Here is a 15,760-nt window from a genome sequence, read left to right as displayed (position 1 = left end):
CTGTGTGTGTGTGTGTGTGTGTCACTCTCTCTCTCTCTCTCTCTCTCTCTCTCTCTCTCACACACACACACACACACACACACATGCACACACTGGCAAGTATAGCTAAAAAGATGTTCTTGGTAAAGCAAAAACAAAACTAAAAAGCGTGAGTCTAATCAACTGAGGTTTTGAGATTCCTTATTGTTTTAGGTAAAGAACACAAGAGAGGAACACGCTAAATGCCAGCTGGTGGACACCTAAAATCAGGTCAGCAAGTGACCCGTCTTCTACAAGGAAATGAAAAGGAGAAGAACGTACAAGAATGAAGAGCTGCTAGTGAGAATGTCAGTGTGTCCTTGAGAATGTCAGTGTGTCCTTGAGCATGTCGGTGTGTCCTTGAGCATGCAAAGAATAATACTAAGCCACACGCACTTTGCTCAGGATCTCATTCAGAAGCTAGCCTCAAACAGACACTTAGAAGCTAATCGGGGTAATTTGGGTGCCAAGCAGATACTTATTGATTGAGAAATGGCAGTTGATTTGGGCTATAATGACATTAAAAGCAGTCTTAATTTTTAAAATACATTCTGAGTTTTACAGGCATATGACAGGCGGCTTGAATTTTGTTTCCACACCTGATTTTAAAGAGCACAGTCTCAAAGCAAGCGACCGTTCATTTGCTGGTATGTTGAGCTAGGCAGTTACTCATACTGTTTTCATAGCCTTGTTTTAAAGTCCCCATAATGAATGAGGGAGATGAAGGAGGAGAACGAAGAGGGAACAAAAAGAGAGAAGACAACTTGCAGGTGCTGGTTTTCTCCTTCCTCCATGTGGGTCCGAACTCAGATCAACAAGCTTGGCAGGTCTAGCCATCTCAGCTGCCCTCCCCATGTTTTATAAGCACGTTTATGTACTATGACTGACAATGTGGATCAGCGGAAGCCCCCGTCCCTCTAGGGAAAGGCAAATAAAAGTACCTGCTCTTCTCCTTCAGCTGCAGGGGGAGATGATGCAGGGCTTCAGTGGGGGAGATGATGCAGGGCTTCTTCCACAGACGCAAGTACGCCAGCATCCTCTGTAGGATTCTCTGTGCTGAATTGCTTTCTTATTTTGAAAACATAGAAAAAAATTGTTCTATTACTGCCAACATCCTTTGGAAAACTAGAATCTCGCATCTCCTGGAGTAGCTAACATGGTGTGGCTGACCATTTAAAAAGAAATCACACTTCCAGTTCCACAGGAAATTGATTGAATCTATTGTTTTACAGATCTGAAACTTAGCTGCCAGATTCAAAATTTCTTGAGAGTCAGACATGGTATGAAAGAGAAAATGCCATAGACAAGCGGAAACGTCTACGTGTTTGTTGGAGGAAAGAGCCACTTGTGTGTACCCTGGTGAGTTGTTTCTGGAGAGTGCCCGGTATCCCGTTATCCTCGGGCTTCAAGGTTATTGGGAACGGCTCCCTTCATTATAGGCAGCAGCTTTTATAATGAAGAGTTGAAACCATAGAACTCTAATCACGGGTCAAAAGAGCAGGTCTATTCTCTGACCTTAGAGGGGCCTGGACTGTCAATAGCAGATAACTATCTAAACCTTATATAAAGGATTACTATCTAATGAAAGGCTTTCTGCTGAAGAACAAGGGCATGCCACTGTCCAGTCCCTTAAAAGCATTCATCTAAATGAATCTGTCAGTCACCATGCGATGCTGCCCCCAAGATTTTAGAACAACATAAAACCTGTCTAACATGCAGACAGGTGTGGGGGCCTCTTCGGCCATTGCTGTGTCAGCTCTTGGGACCACTTCCCCTGGAATAGATCCTACCCATCTTTACACTCGGTTCTCTGTGCCCTATATGAATCTTTTGACATAGATCACAAGAACCAAGGAGCTAAGGAAAAGCCAGAGAGATGTCCCAATGACAGCTAGTGTAAGATACGACTGGGATGTGAATTTTAATTGCCAGTTGAACACTATCTAGAAATAGCCTCCTTGGGAAGGGAGTTCCAGTGAGGGCTTGTTCCCATCAGTCTGGCCCGAGGACTTGCTTGCAGGGATTATCCTCAGCTGATCTGGAGAGATCCAGGCCGCTGTGAATGACACCATCCCCAGGGTTTGTATGAGATGCAGAAAGGGTTTGTATGCTGCATTCTCTCCTGCTTTTGACCGTGGATGCAATGAACTGCTCCACATTCCTGCCTTGACTTCCCCTTCCTTCCAAGGGTGGGCCGTAACCGGGGCTCATAAACAAAGCTTTTCTCCCCTAAATTGCCTTCTGCATGAATATTTCACCATTACAACAGAAATAAATCTAGGACAAGACTATTGAAATATTTGGAAAAGCTGTACCACATTCTGTATCATTTACACACACACGCACGCGAGCACACACACAATTAAATCACACTTAGGATTAAAATTTAAGGCCACCAGTATGGTTCAAGGGCATTGCAAAGTCACAAAAATATCTTTAGATATTTTTACCTATACCTAATATTTAGCTTTTCAAAAGCATTAAGCTATGAAAAGGAATTACCTATAAAAATGAATTTTCTTGAAAGACTGATCACTTTGAGATTGATATTTTCTGGGAAACCTTCGAGCTGGCAATTTGCCTGTGCATGATGAAATAATATCTCATGAAAATCCAACAAGAAAGTTAGATGTAGGTAGCAGGTGTTCCACACTGACAATCAGAATGAGTGTCCTGGCCATGGCTCAATTGATACATTGTCATAAACCATAGCATCTAAGTAATATTTCTGAGCCTCAGTTCACTGGATACAAAATGACAGATTTGTCCTTTCCCTTTTCAAAATTACTTCCATGACTTTATAAATCAAAAACTTTGTAAAAAGAAAGAATTCGGGGTTTGTCTGTTTTAAGTTAAACAAAAGAATAGCCACCCCCACTCCCACCCCCCCCAAAAAGAAAATAGCATTAGATTTTAAAGATTTGTTGAAGAAGAAAACTGCCACACTGGGACTCAGTAGCTGTGTTCAGGTTTTCCTAGAAGAATTAAACTTTTGAAAGAAGAATGAATTCAAAATCAAGGTTGACCTATGTCCAAAAGCATTCAGCTGTCAATGAAGCATTCAGCTGTCATTGAAGCATCTGGACCCACCTGCCTGACTCCCCAAGATGCAGGAAACATCACACATAAGGAGGAAAGACTGTAATCACTGAGAATTGTAGGCAGATTTTTCTTTGGTCCACCAGCTCACAAAAAATGACATGGAGACTTATTATTAATTATGAAAGCTGGGCCTATAGCTTAGGTTTGTCCCTAACAAGTTCTTATAACTTAAATTAACCCATATTTTTCAACCTACATTCTTTTTCATGACTCCGTTACCTTTGCTCTGTACAGCCCATCCTGCTTCCTGCGCATCTGACTAGCAACTCCTCCTTTCTTCCTCTCTAAGCTCTTCCTGTCCCCATAAATCCTGCCTAACCTCTTCCTGCCTAGATATGGCCACTCAGTTCTTTATTAAATCCATCACAGCACTGTATCTTCACACAGTGTAAAGGGATATTCTGAAACAGAGGATGAAGAGGAGTAATTGAAACATATATATGAACTCAGAGAAGCTGCAGTTGCCTGTCTGCGCAAGATCAAGGCCAAGTAATATATAAAGGCAGACCTATCAGAATTACACCTGACTTCTTAATGGAAGCAATGAAAACTAGAAGGTCCTGGTTCAAGCATAATGCAGACATTGGGAGACCACGGATGCCAGCCCAGACTACTATACCCAGCAAAACTTTCAATCACCATAGATGAACAAAACAAGATATTCCATGACAGAACCAGATTTGACCAATACCTAGCCATAAGTCCAGCCTTATACAAAGTAGTAGAAGGAAAACTTTAACCCAAGGAAGTTAGCTACATCAACAAAAACACAGACAATAGATGATCTCACAGCAGCAAATCCCAAAGTAAGGAAAATCACACACAATAACTCACCAACAATGAACCTAAAATAACAGGAATGAGCAATCACTGGTCGTTAATTTCCCTTAATATAAATGGACTCAACTCACCTATAAAAAGACACAGGCTAACAGATTGCATACAAAGACAGAATTCATCCTTCTGCTGCATACAAGAAACACACCTCAATCTCAAAGAGAGACATTGCCTTATTGGACCCTGGAGTCCAATCACCGAGGAGGAGTTGCCCCATGAAACCACCCTCACACCACAGTTGATGTAAAAGCATGAGGATTTTTATTAATTCTGTTGTGACAGAATCTTTCAGCATTCGAGAAGCCAGAAAGACCCCCGAATAGCTGATACAGGCTACTTTTAAAGCAAAAAGCCACAGAAACAAGGGGGGAGGGTCTGGGACTTGTTCTTTAACTATTATGACTGGCTTATTCAAAGGGCTATTACCAATAATTGGCTGGAGAGTGGTTGCCAGATCAGGTGAGGTAAGAGGAAACATGTGAGGGTCACTTTGCCCCTTTCCCAGGGACTGAGTCAAAACATCAGGAACTGAGTCAACATCTTAAGGGTTATCTTGCCCCAATTTCAACAACTGAATTCTATCTGGAGAACATTCACAAGGACTCAGGGAGATGGAAAGTTCCCAACATTTCAGTGCATGTGTGGCTAATTGTTAGATTAATGCTGAGAGGCCTCAGCTTAAAGTTCTACAGTCTCAGAGTAAAGGGTTGAGAAAAAATGTTCCAATCAAATGGACCTAAGAAACAGTTGGTATAGCTATCCTAATATCTAACAAAATAGACTTCAAACTAAAATCAATCAAAAGAGACAAAGAAGGACATTTCATATTAGTCACAAAAAAAAATCCATCAAGAGTGAATCTCAATACTGAACATCTATGCCCCAAATACAAGGGTAAACTCATATGTAAAAGAAACACTAATAAAGCTTAAATCACACATTAAACCCCACACAGTAATAGTGGGAAACTTCAACAGCCCACTCTCACCACTGGGCAGGTCAGACAGAAAATCAACAGGGAAATAAGGGAAATAACAGATGTTGTGACTCAAATGGACTTAAGAGACATTTATAGGGCATTACATTCAAAGATAAAAGGATATACTTTCTTCTCAGCACCTCATGGAACCTTCTTAAAAACTGACCACATACTAGGTAGCAAAGCAAACTTCAACAGATACAAAAGAAAAATGAAATAACCCCATGTATCGTATCAGATCACAATGGCTTAAAATTAGATTTCAACAGCAACAGTAATTCCAGAAAGCCCACAAACACATGGAAATTAAACAATACTCACCTGAATCATCAATGCATCATGTAAGAAATAAAGGAAGAAGTTAAAGATTTCCTAAAATTCAATGAAACCACAAAACATACCCAAATTTATGAGACACAATGAAAACATGTTAAGAGGAGAGTTCATAGCACTAAATGCCTTCATAAATAAGCTGGAGAAGTCCCAAACTAGTGAGCTAACAGAACATTTGAAAGCTCAAGAACAAAAAGAAGTGAACTCATTCATTGGGACTAGATGACAGAAAATAATCAAATTGAAAGCTGAAATCAACAAAATAAAATACAAAGAATCAGAGAGGAAGAGTTGATTCTTTGAGAAAATCAACAAAATAAACAAACTTTGATCCAAGCTAGCCAAAAAGCAGATACAAAATATGAAAGTTAACAAAATCAGAAATGAAAAGAGGGACATAACAACAGACACGAAAAAAATCCAGAAAATCATTAGGTCATCTTTCAAAACCTGTACTTCACAAAAGTTGAAAATTTAAAAGAAATGGACAATTTTCTGGATATCTATTTACCAAAATTAAATCAAGACCAGATAAGCAAATTAAATAGACCTATAACTGCCAAAGAATTAGAAACAGTTATCAAAAGTCTCCCAACCAAAAAAGCTCAGGGTCAGATGGTTTCAGTTCAGAATTCTACAAATTTTTCAAAGAACTAATACCAATACTCCTCAAATTGTTCCACACAATAGAAACAGAAGGAACATTGTCAAACTCTTTTTATAACGCAACAATTTCCCTGATACCCAAACTACACAAAGGCATTACTAAGAAAGAATTACAGACCAATGCACTCATGAACATTGATGTAAAAATACTCAATAAAATACTGGCAAACCGAATCCAAGAACACATCAGAAAAATTATCCACCATGATCAAGTTAGCTTTATCCTAGAGATGAAGGGATGGTTCAACATATTAAAATCTGTCAATGTAATCCACCATATAAACAAATTTAAAACTAAAAAAAAAACACACATCATCATCTCATTAGATGCTGAAAAAGCCTTTGACAAAATGCAACATCTCTTCAAGATAAAGGTCTTGGAGAGAGCATGAATACAAGGAACGTACCTAAACATAATAAAGGCAATACACAGCAAGCCAACAGCCATCATCAAACCAAAAGAAAAGAAACTCACAGCAATACCACTAAAATCAGGAAAAAGACAAAGTTGTCCACTTTCTCCATATCTATTCAATATAGTTCTTGAGGTTCTAGAGAGAGCAATAAGACAACAAAAGGAGATCAAGGGGATACAAATCAGAAAAGACTCATTATTTGCTGATGATATGATACTTTACATAAGCGACCCCAAAAATTCTACCAACAAACTCCTACAATTCATAAACACCTTTAGTAATGTAGCAGGATACAAGATTAACTCAAAAAATCAGTAGCCCTCCTTTATATAGATGATACATGGACTGAGATAGAAATCAGGCAAACATCACCCTTCACAATAGCCACAAATAACATCAAATATCTTGGAGTAACTCTAACCAAACAAATGGAAGACCTGCATGAGAAGAACTTTACGTTTTTGAAGAAAGAAATTAAAGAAGACACCAGAAAATGGAAAGATTTCCCATGCTCTTGGGCAAGTAGAATTAACATAGCAAAAATATCAATCTTACCAAAAAGCAATCTACAGATTCAATGCAATGCTCATCAAAACCCAAGCAAAATTCTTCACAGAACCTCAAAAGAACAATACTCAACTTCATATGGAAAAGCAAAAAACCCAGGTTAGCCAAAAAAAAATTCTGTACAATAAAGGAACTTCTGGAAGCATCACAATCCCTTACTTCAAACTCTACTACAGAGCTACAATACTGAAAACAGCCTGGTATTGGCATAAAGACAACAGGAGGACCAATGGAACCAAATTAAAGACCCAGATATCAATCCACACACCTACGAATACCTGTTTATGACAAAGAAGCAATAATATAAAATGGGAAAAAAAACATCTTCAACAAATGGTGCTGGCATAACTGGATATCACCATGTAGAAGAATGAAAATAGATCCATATCTATCCCCATGCACAAAACTCAAGTCCAAATGGATCAAAGATCTCAACATAAAGCCAACCACACTGAACCTCAGAGAACAGAAAGTGAGAAGTATACAATTGAACACACTGGCACAGGAAATCACTTCCTAAATATAACCCCAGTAGCACAGACCCACATTTCTCAACATATAAATACAGCCTACACAGTCAGAGCCCCACCCCTCACTTTCATGTTAGCATTCCTGTTGGTGTTGCCGTGTTCAGGACTGGATTGGGCAGCCATGTTGATGAGATGTCATGGCTGTGGCTTCTCTGACATTACTAGGAGATGCATCCTCACAGATAACACCTTGTTCCTCTGGTTCTTACACTCTTCCCACCTCCTCTTTCACATAATCGCTGCTCCTTAGGTGCAGAGGTGTGCTGTGGCTGGGTCAGTTGCGACTGGATGCCATGCTCCATCACATGTGCTCTGAATTTTGGGCAGCTGCAGTGTTTTGTAATGGCCTCCATCTTATCCTGAGAAGTTTTTGAATGAAGGGTGATATTCGTAATTAAGAAAATATTTCCATATGTTTTTCTTTGGGTTCACCTTCTTATTTAGCTTCTCTAGGATCGTGAATTATAGGCTCAATGTCCTTTATTTATGGCTAGAAACCAAATATGAGTGAGTACATCCCATGTTCCTCTTTTTGGGTCTGGCTTACCTCACTCAGGATAGTGTTTTCTATTTCAATCCATTTGTATGCAAACCTCAAGAAGTCATTGTTTTTTACTGCTGAACCCAAAGAAAAACATATAGGCATCCTCCTGAATATTAACCTTCATCAGGGGATGAAAGGAGACAGAGACAGAGACCCACATTGGAGCACCAGACTGAAATCTCAAGGTCCAAATCNGATGTTCTATCGGGAACTCACCAAGGCCAGCTGGCCTGGGTCTGAAAAAGCATGGGATAAAACCGGACTTGCTGAACATAGTGGACAATGAGGACTACTGAGAACTCAAGAACAATGGCAATGGGTTTTTGATCCTACTGCACGTACTGGCTTTGTGGGAGCCTAGGCAGTTTAGATGCTCACCTTACTAGACCTGGCTAGAGGTGGGTGGTCCTTGGACTTCCCACAGGTCAGGGAACCCTGATTGCTCTATGGACTGATGAGGGAGGGGGACTTGATCGGGGGGAGGGGGAGGGAAATGGGAGGCAGTGGCGGGGAGGAGGCAGAAATCTTTAATAAATAAATAAATTTAAAAAAAAAGAAAGAAAATATTTCCACTCTCTAAAAGAGTGGTTTTCCCCGTTAGAATTTCTAAGGAACTCAGTGCTCTCAAAGTTTCCATTCTTACCTACATTGTGACTGCTTCTCTAGCAAATACTTTTGTGATACAGAATAAGTCAAGTAATTTTTATTCTTTATTCATCCCTCCTGCACATGAATAAAGATGCCATGGCAGATGAAGTGCAAAAGAGAATGCTAACCCATCCCAGCCTACATCATGGAAATGATAATGATTCTTCACTTCGGTTAAAAATGGTAAATTAGGTTGCTAGCAGGCCATGGAGCATAAAGTGAACAGTCAGGCAGCCCAGGATACACAGTCACCCACCTGTGGTGTGATGTCTACTAATGCTGCCTCAGAGTTTCCATTTTTAAGGAGAGTAAAAAGTTAAGTACTCACTAAGATCAAGTTTGCCAGTGTTATAGTTTTTCTTCTTCTTCCAATCTTTAGCTCATTTCAATGCATGCAGACTACATTTGCCAGGTTTTTTCTCAATAATAAATTCTGTCTTCACAGGCTTCCATGATGTATAAGTAAAATATGTGATTTAAAAATTGGGCCTGGCAAGCAGAAACAGGTTTAGGAACAAATGGGATCTCTCTTGGTTCATTGTGGAATCAGAGTAGCAGGAGCCTGAGAGAGAAAAAACATAAAATTCAGACAAGTAAGCTTCCTTTTGAAAAGAAAGGTAACTTTAATGAGGATTGTGAAGCAAGCACTGGCTTTATTCTTTTTCCTGGAATAATCAGGCAAATTGCTCTCCTTCATAACGTGCACCATAACTTGTGATGTACAAAATTATGAACCAGCCTTGTTTAGCTAAATCTAAAGATTCTGATTTGGATCATTAGACCATATTCAGCTCTCAGTATGCTCTGATGCCACATATTTAAGGAAAGAAGGCCCCTCAGATATGTGCGCTTTAAGCTGGACCTCTTAACTCCGACTCTTGTATACAGTTGCGAGTTCTCAGAAATGTAAGCATTTCACAAACACATCATCAGGTCTAGCAGACAAAAGAGGGTATTCTTCTGAGTTTGTGCTCACTACCCCTTACAGAGAGAATAAACTTGCAAATACTTCCTGTAGACCTGATCATTCATAGGCATAGATGCAGATATAGAGAATATAGATATAGATGATGTGGATATAGATATGGATAATCTCCACAAGTTCATACTCTTAAAAACCAATGAGTTAATAAACAAATTATAGAGAATAAACAAATCTATGGTAAAAATGAATGAGTCAGACTTTCTGTCCTCAGAGGGAAGAAAACAATTCCCACAAAAACTCTGAAGCCTCATGTCCAGTCCAGTGTCTTATCTAAATTAGACAAGGGTAAGGCACAAAAGTTTGTCTCACCCGAGGCAAATTGCTCTTATCTGTGAACCAGTGAGAGCAAGCACACTTACAATATGCAATGATGGGATATAAACTGGACACTATCAAGGGAAGGGGAAATATGAATAAGAAGAAAGGGATTGGCAGGTCACAAGTCTAAACCAAATGAGTTGAATACTATCAAATATTTATTTTATTTTTTTTAGTTTTCATACATATTGTACATTTAGCATATTCCCACCTATAACCCTCTACCTCCATTTCCCACCCCAACCCCTTCTGATGATAGTCATTGCTGTCTTTATAAACAACTTTTATTCTATTTTCACATTAAATCAAGGTAGAGAATAATTTGTGAATGCATGTGATGACTTCCAGATGATGCTGCGATGAGGCTTCATTTCCTAAGACAGAGAGAATCCTGCCTCCATGTCTTCTGGACAAAGTCAAAACCACAGATCACATGGATTGGAGTCAGTTGCCTGTCATGTTTCCTGATTAGTACTGCATAGCATGACTCTACAGTTGTAGGGTCTCAGGAGCATCCTGCCCCCATGACTTTACTAGGCATCACCCTTACAGGGTCCCTGTTGGAAGAGATGCTCTGTGACAGCTAGATGTAGGAGTCCATGCCACTATAGCTCTTTCTTTCAGAGCCTTAGCCTTGTTAACACCATGTGGACACTGCTCCGATTTATGGTTCACATCCTAAGGAACAAGGATCCAAGTTGCACTTGGATTCGCTAGTCAGTGACACATTGTTTTGTAAAGCTCTTCTATTAACTTGTTTTTGCTGTTGTTGTTGTTGTTGTTTGCTATATTCTTGCGTTCCCCACCCTCACAATTGATTCTGCTTACAGGCCCTAACTAACAAATGCCCTCCCTGCCTTCTGTCAGCCAGGAATCAGGGACACCGTTACAAGCATGTTCGACAGATGACTTGCCAATCGTATGCTGTAGAACATCTCTCTTCTCTTTTGTTCAGCTCCTTGCTCTGTCTTATGAGCCTACTCTTCCCTATGATCCCTGCTATGTTGCTGTCTGTCTGTCAATGTCATTACTAACTTTTGTAGTAAAGTAAATTTCTTATTCAAATAGTAATCTGTCTCAGTGTTCTCTTTAAAGCCAAAACCCAAAACCTTTTGGAGCTCCCCTGAGCAATATGGCAGTTGTTACGTAGAGATGAGGGAGGGAGAGGTTTAAAGAACAAGAAATCCAGTCCCCAGATGCCCTGGGCCTTCCTGTGGAATCATTAGGCCTTCAAGGCTCCAGCAGCCGAGGCCTGTGATAGGTGCAGCCGGTGAGAATACCTCTAAAATGCCTCTCTGACCCTTACCATACTCTTAATGTCCAGGATGTGACTCTCCCTTATCTGATCTCTTTATCAAAAATGAAGACCCCTTTTTCTTTCTAAACGTTTTTCATCTTTTATTTTCCAAACTTGGGATTTTCTACATCTTTAGAGTCTGTTTCCCTATAAATTGAAAATTCTATCCTCAAATGACTGCTCTCCTGGCATTAAACTGTTAGCCATGAAGAGAAGTCGACCATCTCCCTGAATGAATTGTCTAGCAGCTTCTCCTACCCAATATCTTAGTTCACTGGTCTTGAGTAGCGCCTAAGGCATAATTCAGCCATGCTCTTTGCCACTTCTTAACAAGGGTTGTTGTTCCTCCTGTTTTTAATCATAAAACCTTCATTCCGGCTAAGGCTGCATCAGAATGCTCTTTTCTGGACAGATTTCTATCAGCATTTTGGCTGCAAGCACTGAGGTGATCTCTAGGAATAAAGGGCTTCGTCTGCAGCTCTTCTCTTCTCTCCAGGATCCCCTTCCTGCTCCGCTCATAGCAGCAGAGGCTTTTCCCACCATTCTCATCAGAACTATCCCAGCCTCTACCGGCACCCAGTTCCAGAGCTGCAGTCACACGGTAAGGTATCTGTTAACGTCACAGCCTACTTGTCTCTGCATTACTGCATTGTGTTACTATAGCAAAATGCTACAGCCTGGAGAATTTATTTTAAAAAACATAAATTTATCTTTTACAGTTCAGAAGCTGAGTCTAAGATGAGGGAATAGCAGGCACATTTGACTTAAGGACTGCTTTCTACTTCCAAGAGGGCATCTTGAATACTGGGTCCGTACACGGTAGAAAATATAAGGGCAAATCAAGCCCTTCTGGCTTTGATGACCTAAACACCACCCACAAAGCCCCGGTGCCCAGCTGCCCAGTGCAGCTGCACTGGGGATTAAGTTTGCAACATATGAATTTTAAGGAGACATTTAGATGCCACTAAGTGGGATGGCTGTCAGCACCCTAAGGCCGTGTGGATAATGAGGCCAGGAAAAGAACTAGCAGTATTGCAATTGTTGTGCCATGGTTCTGTTGGTAAGATTGTGGTGATTTAACAGCCCCAATGAAAATAATCCTCCTCATGATAAAAAGAGTACATCTGTTAAAGAGTTTCTTCCTCCACCCTCTCTGGCAGTAAAAAATGACTGAGCATGGATACCCTGCTCCAGCTCAGGGAACTCTCTGTAGATAATCTTTATATTGTGTTCTATCTTTATATTGATTTTCTGAGAGGTACGTAGGATAGTAAAAGAAAATGCTATTGTCAAGAAGAATCTACTGTGTGCAAAGGAATTCTCCCTGCCTTGCTGGATGCTCTGGATAGCCCTGAGAGTTGCATATCTTTCCAGTCATTTTCAGAGAAAAATTAAAACCTAGACCATAAGTATCTTGTTCTGAGACACACATCTCAGAAAGCTGAGATGGTCTTTGACTGTCCTACAATGTCAATAATATTCTTGTAGACAGAGTACATTCCAGAAGGGCAGAGAATCAGAGGACAAAGATACAGACAGTATCTGACAGATCTCATAAGGTAGCCAGGTAGGTTGGCCACAAGCATCTTTACTGATAAAGTTAAAGCAAAGGTTTTAGCATATTGAACACAAGGATCTATCTTTACCGTTCATAGTTCTTCAGTACAGACCCTGTGTTTCACCAGCCAGGGACTTCGTGGGGTTTAATCTTCAAGGCCAGTTTGATCTTCATTGCCAGTTTGATGGGATTTGAACTCATCATGAGAAGAAACCTCTGAACCTGGATGTGTCTATGAGAGATTTTCTAGATTAGGATAATTGCAGTAGATGGCCCACCATGAGTGTAAGGGGTACCACTTCCAGAGGTCCAAGACCGGATAAAAAGGAGAAAGAGGTCTGAGCAGCAACATCCCACACTCTGCTTCCTGTCCCGGGTACTGTGTGACCGGTTGCCTCACGCCCTGCTGTCTGGACCCTACTATAGTGGACTCAAACTCTAGCCAAAATAAACCTATGTTGCTTTTGTTTGGTAATTTTGGCCTGGATTTTGTTGCAGCAACAGGACAAAGTAACCGCTACAGACTTGAAATTCACCTTGTCATCACAAATAAAAACACAGCAATGTGGTTGAGAAGGGGTTCTGGAAAATCTCAGAATCTCTAGAACATGAAACTGTGAAGACAACCCAAGAAGACCCTCAGGAGAAGGGCACGGAAACAACTCCCCAGCTGTGCCCATTCCTCTGCTTCTCTGTCAGCTGGAAGAGTATCAGAAAACGCACACATAGTACCTCACACTGTGAATGTATTCAAGGACCACAACACCCCCTTTCTGCTGACCTTAGCACATGCCGCTCTCCTGAAACACCCACGGGAAGCGCTTGGCTCCAGACTGTCCATGCAGCAGCAGGAGGTGTAGGATCTTGGAGGTCGATTTCTATCATAGCCTCCACATTTTCTGCAGTCACTGGATAGTGGACAAGGGTTGTATTAAAGCACAACTTGAATAGAATATGGATGCTTAAGAGATGAGGAGACTAAAAATCAGCCAATTATTATCTGCACATCTTTAAGTCTCTCCCTAAGCTGCAAATATGCAATAAAACTTTGTCTTTTCTGTGTTCTATGCATTGGCAGCATATGTGAATTTCATTACAATTATGAGATGAATCACTGTGTTGTGAATAAGTTATTTAACTGCAGGGCTTAGAAACGCCTTTAGTAGTAATGGCACTGTCTAGTGTTTATTTAAAAAAGCATATGTTCACAGCTTGAAACATTATCAAAATATGAATAACCGTTGATATCAGTGGATGTGTGTATGCACATGAGAATGCATGTGTACTGCCAACTCTGTATACAATTACATGAAACTTTATTTTTACAAAAACAAGAACATACCCTAAGTGATCTTCACAACTCAAAAGAAAATAGGCTTCCCTATTTTTCAAACATTATAACAAGTTATAAAGTGAAGAGAAAAACTTTTAAAGGCTCCTTTTACTAACAGGGCAATGTGTAAAGTGAAGAAGCATCTCTGGCTTGCTATCTTCATGTCTCCAAAGAAAAACTAAGATAATATCACAGTTTACAGCTCTGGTGAGAACTGGACCAATCCGAGGCTTTCTCAGAGGCCCTGAGGCAAAGACAAAAGGAACCTAGTTCTGTGACCATGTTCAGGCCTTCCTCCCTGAAGAGATTGGAGTTCTCAGTCCCAAGACTGCTGCATGCTCAGCTTGAAATGCTCTTGAGGTACCCTGTGTCCCCCTTGAACACGCTGCTTGATCAGCATCCTGATTATTTTGTCCCATTGTGCAATAGTTTCTGCTGACTTCATCCAATTTCTCCCCTGTAACCAGCACAAGGTGCTGGACTTCTTCATAAACTTGGCATTGCACAAAGTTTGTGACAGACCTCCCAAGCTCAGATGCTACTTTCTCTNCTCTCTCTCTCTCTCTCTCTCTCTCTCTCTCTCTCTCTCTCTCTCTCTTTCTCTCTCTCTCTCTCATGTTCACTGTTTATCGAGAACCTCGAGAACCTGTCCCTGAAGAACAGTATGCTGATCCATGTCACAATTCTTTACCAATACAATACAGAAGGGGATTTTATTATTCTGTAAAGTTTGCAGGAGAACAGAGGGATCTGTAAATTGTTGTGGTCAGCAAGATAGTCTAGGCTCAGGAAGACAAGGGCCACTTGCTCAGAGCTTCTAATGTTTGTGTGTGCCATTATGTGGGGGAGGGTGTGGGTAGAGGGAAGGAAACCAGAGGGATCCATGAGAGGAGAAAAGGACATTTTAAGGAAAAGAGTTGGAGAGGGTGACGGAACATGGCATGCAGATGAGGCAGTGGAAACGGAACTCTGGGACAGAAGGGGACAAACAGATAGACTGAGGAGACAAGAAAGAGGAGGAAGAAGGGTCGGCCAAATCAATCTATGAAAGTTACAAGAAGAAATCTGTTACTTCATATGCTAATTTAAAGTATCATATGCCAAGAGTCTCTGACTTACAATTTACAACTTTTCAATTTATTATTTTTGATACAACTATTGATTTTCCACTTCACTGAAAGTCATTTACATTAAGCAGAAACCAAAGCTCACCTTCTAGAGTTTGATGTTTTCCTAGTGGCATGTCACAAACTCCTGACTCAGGATTAGGCTGGAGCTGTGAACCTCAGGGTCGCAGTTGTGACAGGAGAGCTCCAACACTGCATAACGTCGTCTGTTGCTAAGTTACCATTTGGAAGGCCAAGCATCTCTACTTCCAGGGGGTTGGTTGGGACATAACCCGTCATATGTGGAGGAGCATCTTCACAGGCAGAGGCTAAATTGTTTCCCCTGGAATTAAAATCTCATTAGTGGTTTAGACTGGGATGAGTCCCTCCTACGCTTCTACATTACAGAGTTCCTGACCTATGCCTTCACCTTTCAGCTCGGCTCCTCTTCCAATCACCAGCTGTGACCTTAAAATGAACCTATTTGAATCTCATCTTGCTCATTCTAGCACATGGTCTAAAC

At 40.6% G+C, this 15,760-nt stretch overlaps 1 long non-coding RNA gene across 1 annotated transcript in view; it reads right to left on the bottom strand.

Moving 5' to 3' along the window:
• Positions 1–865: 865 nt before the first annotated feature.
• LOC126509689 (uncharacterized) overlaps positions 866–15,760 on the bottom strand; it is a 101,980-nt gene continuing 87,085 nt past the window's right edge. Inside the window, exons 10-14 of the long non-coding RNA XR_007594229.1 lie at positions 15,344–15,580; positions 13,580–13,706; positions 12,887–13,030; positions 8,969–9,202; positions 866–1,086 (exon numbers count right to left, since the gene is read on the bottom strand). This is a non-coding gene — a long non-coding RNA (uncharacterized lncRNA). The remainder of the gene's footprint in view (positions 1,087–8,968; positions 9,203–12,886; positions 13,031–13,579; positions 13,707–15,343; positions 15,581–15,760) is intronic.

The sequence above is a fragment of the Alexandromys fortis genome, unplaced genomic scaffold, assembly GCF_014885135.2.
Source record: "Alexandromys fortis isolate MF-2015 unplaced genomic scaffold, M_Fortis_MF-2015_v1.1 scaffold_87, whole genome shotgun sequence".
Lineage (NCBI taxonomy): Eukaryota > Metazoa > Chordata > Mammalia > Rodentia > Cricetidae > Alexandromys > Alexandromys fortis.
Note: the sequence above shows the minus strand (reverse complement) of the source record. Positions and strands in the feature narration are given on the sequence as shown.